Below are 4213 nucleotides of genomic sequence, written 5' to 3'. Positions count from 1 at the left end.
TTTAGGTGAGATGTGCCCAAATACTGCAATGTTGTGACACTTGTGCTTTTTTGATTAGCAATGCGGTGTACCTGGAAACCTGTTTTGCTGGATAAACCACACACTGTTACACCATTTTTCTAAAAACTCTTGTCTCTTACGCAGGGTTCTCTTGGAAGTTCTCTGAAGTACTGGGACACCTGTACAGCTGATTGTGGCGCTGACTATCCCGCCTTCGACCCTCACGGCTTACTTGTGATGTGGATCCCCCACTGCGCTATGAAAAGGACTACCCCACAGGTGAGATGATGTACCCCAATCTTGAAATGTTGTGACACTTGTGTTATGTACCAATGCTGTATACCTGGTCCCCTGTATTGGTGCAGGATAGAAGACAACCTGTTTTACATTTTTATTTAAACCTCTTTTCTTTTCCACAGGTTAAAAAGGGTGAGGCACATATAGAAACCATTGTAATTCCTACACCGTTCACCTGATTTGTATGTAAATACCCTAAAATTAAAGCGGAAAGTCTGCAGTTAAAGCACATCTTTGTTTCAATTCATATCCATTGTGGTGGTGTATAGAGCCCAAAATATGAGAATTGTGTCAATGTCCCAATATTTATGGACCTGATTGTATATATAGTTATGTTTAATATCTATTTTAATATATAAACACGTGTGTGTGTGTGTGTGTGTGTGTGTGTGTGTGTGTGTGTGTGTGTGTGTGTGTGTGTGTGTGTGTGTGTGTGTTATGGTTGATAATTTAATAAAAAAACAGAATTATATGTGTGTATTTTCAATTCACATTCAAGTTTTTCTCTTCAAGAGTGATGACCTCACAGATCTCAGATTATTAGAAATCCAAAGCTTTTGAAGATATCGCTGTGCTGTGCCTGAAATCAGCCACTGTTCTTCTAGTAGCCAATAACCTTAACTTAGCTACCAGTCTCTGCTCTGCAGAAATGGATCTCCTAAAATAGGTGTCCTCCCTTTCTGTGAGTGCGGTGACTAGTTGGGGAAGCTCCCTGAAGTCATCCATAACAAAAAATCACTTAAAAAAAGCACTTAATATATAATTATGGAGGCAAAAGCCAAGTGCAAGATGGTGATTATTTTGTGCCACTTTTCTCTATGTTTTGTAAATAGACCCCTTAGTGCCCATATAAAAGGTGGTCTCTATGTATTAAGAAAATCTCTAATGTCAAAGGATCTGTTGAAGATAAAACAAAAAAGGCAGATAACGAATTTCAGATGGAGCACATGACAGCATAATCTAGAGTTTCCAGAGGAATGGAAGACAAAACAGATTATTCAACAGTAACCCTACCTATATTATTGTATGACAGTGGGAGAGAAAAGTAAGATTAATTAGTAGTACTGCAGGTACGTGATAATGATACACTCTAAATGAATCTTGTTCCATCTATAAAAGTGAGAAAGCAGAGCAAAATACAATGTTTATTATTTTAGGGACCTATATTTAGTTTTTTACATTTCTGCTCTTACTGTATGTATACTACATCTAAACATTTCACTAGTCCTTTCTATACAACATTATATTTATGACATGGAGCCCATTTTGGTGCAAAAGGGTAATCCTGAGGTTTTGGGCCATTAAAAACATTTATCATTCCAGGTTTATTATGTTTTTTAAGGTTAACTTCACTTACAGTTATTTACATCAAACCCTGTTCCTCTGGAGCTTCCAATCTATCACATGCTAGATTTTTTTCTAAGAAGCCAACTAACAAACATATTAGTATTTTTTTTTAAATGAAGGAGCACTCAGAGTAAAACCACCTAAGCAAGATGAGAGCATACAAATTGGACACAAACCCTGGGCATGAATGCCTGCTGTGTTGAGATTGAATCTGGAAGGTATCAAGATCAGCAAATCAAGTCTCACCCCCAGGGCCGGTGCAAGGTTTCTATGCACCCTAGGCAAAGCTTCAACCCAGTGCCCCCCAAACCTGCAACCCCCCTGCAGGAGGTGCATCAGGGCTATGAGGAGCAGCAGTGGGGGTGCCCCTCGGGAGCCATAGTTACATCCGCATCCTATGTGCCTTCACATGACTTGATGTTACTCATGTCGGCACAGAGGAAGCACTGAGACACTATGTGGTACAGCCTGATAGTGGTAGCTGCACTTGATTAGACCCGCAGCAGCAGCCAGCGCAGTATAAAAGGAGGAGGCCGCATACAGAGACATCCTTCAGTTTTTTGCTAGATTAATTCAGTGGCGCCCTCCAGGAGCTGGCGCCCCTAGGCAGCTGCCTAAAGCTGCCTAATGGTAGAGCCGGCCCTGCTCACCCCTATTGAAAATGGTACTTCTGGCAAGCCAATCGTGCTACTTGCCGGGAAGCAGCCAAGCTGCAACTGTTGAGGCTCGCTGTGTCATAGCTCTGCTCCTCTTACCATTAGACACTGCAAGATGGAAAGATTCAGTCCAGCAGCCAAGGAAGTCTCCAGAAGACAGCAATTTCAAGCCAGAAGATGGTGTGAGCAAAGTAAACACTAGTGGGTGGATAGCCATAGCCAACCCCCCACCCAAGGGTTAGCCCTAGCTGCCACCCACTACTGATAAGCCCTAGCCACCATACCCCATGGGTTGGGATCAGGGTAGGGGGCAGGAGAGGGGTAAAATACCACTGTCCAGCGTCTGGATCCTCATTGTTGGGATGACACAATCGGTCATGTGACCACCCGCATCCCCACTGTCTGTATTTCATACTGAACCCCTCTGTACACAGACCTTGCTTTTAGAACAAAATGACAGAGACCTTCAAATAGACATTCGAGTATATGAGGCCCTGAGAAGTTTATACACATACTTGAGATAAAATATATCAGACTTTAAAGTTAAGATGGTTGTAACATAAAGTGGGGACATTGATGATTAAGGTCCATATACCAGCTAAAACCAGAATATAGAGAATAGCTCTATAAGCAAAAACTGTAGTATATGAAGGAAATCTTCCCTGCATTTAATTGGGATTCGACAGAGAGCCATGTAATATGTACCTGTGTTTAAGTACATTTGTAGTGAGATTGACTATCGATTCTGAGTATGCCTTTGATGATTGAAGATATGAAGGACATGTTTAAGAACTTTCACATTTAAGTAGAGTATTGATTCGTGTTTGATTATCATTCTTTTCAGTTGCAGGTTGTTTTGTTAACATTATTTATATGCACCAACAGTGTCGGACTGGAGCATGAAGGGCCCACCGGGGGTATGCACTGGTAGGGGCCCATGATTACAGGTGTGGCCAGCCTCCATAGGGGGGTGTGGCCAGCCACCATAGAGTTTTGGCTAACCAATATAGAGTACCTGGTCTGGACTCCTTGATAATTTATATAGTAATTCATGCTAGTGCATGCATGATAATGTGCCAGATTAATGACAGCAATGCACTGTAGAGAATACATCATAATCCTGTGTAGTATAAGGTAACATATGTATAATATATAATACAAGTGCACAGTCTAGAACCTGATCCCTAGAGGAGGAGGGCCCTTCAGGCAGTGGGACCTACCGGTGGTTTCCCCTGTACCCCTGTGGGCCATTCCGAGCCTGTGCACCAATACTAAGTTTCAGGGTATATTTACTTATTGAGATAGAACAAAACTGATGAAAGATTACAGATGTATACTGTACATACAGTTCTGTGAGAGTGCAGAGAGCATATTGTATTTAATGGATCACACCTGAAAACCTAGAGGCAAATTAGCTCTTACATTAAGAACATTGTAACAATCAGTCCTACTTTCCAAAGCCCAATTTGCGTTAGAAATAGAAAGGCTGACAGACAGTGTACACAATTAGCCGTGGAAGCAAACATGCATCAGGCACAATCAAAGTGCACAAGGATAAGCACTGACTGGACTGGACTAACTTTCTGGAGCACTGTACAGTTATGAAAGCCTATTGTTGAGCAAGGAGGATTGGTATTGTAACACAGTTAAGTATTATTTCCCCTAAAGTTAAATTTTTATTCAGGTATCCAGTTTCACATATATTTGGCCCATCCCTGCTTAATAGAAGAACACTATAAATTGCTTAGTAATTGACAGACTACTGCTAACAGCAGGGCACTCCCATAAAGTCCACATCAGCATATTTTAGCATCATCAACAATTTTAAATTCCAAGGTTTGAATGACACTTACCCTTTTATTATATAGATGATGAGTCACTGTTAGGGAACTACGCATTGTTTCATTCTTGTT

This window comes from Pseudophryne corroboree, chromosome 1 (genome assembly GCF_028390025.1).
Source record: "Pseudophryne corroboree isolate aPseCor3 chromosome 1, aPseCor3.hap2, whole genome shotgun sequence".
NCBI lineage: Eukaryota > Metazoa > Chordata > Amphibia > Anura > Myobatrachidae > Pseudophryne > Pseudophryne corroboree.
The sequence above is the reverse complement of the archived record's forward strand: the minus strand, read 5'-3'. Positions refer to the sequence as shown.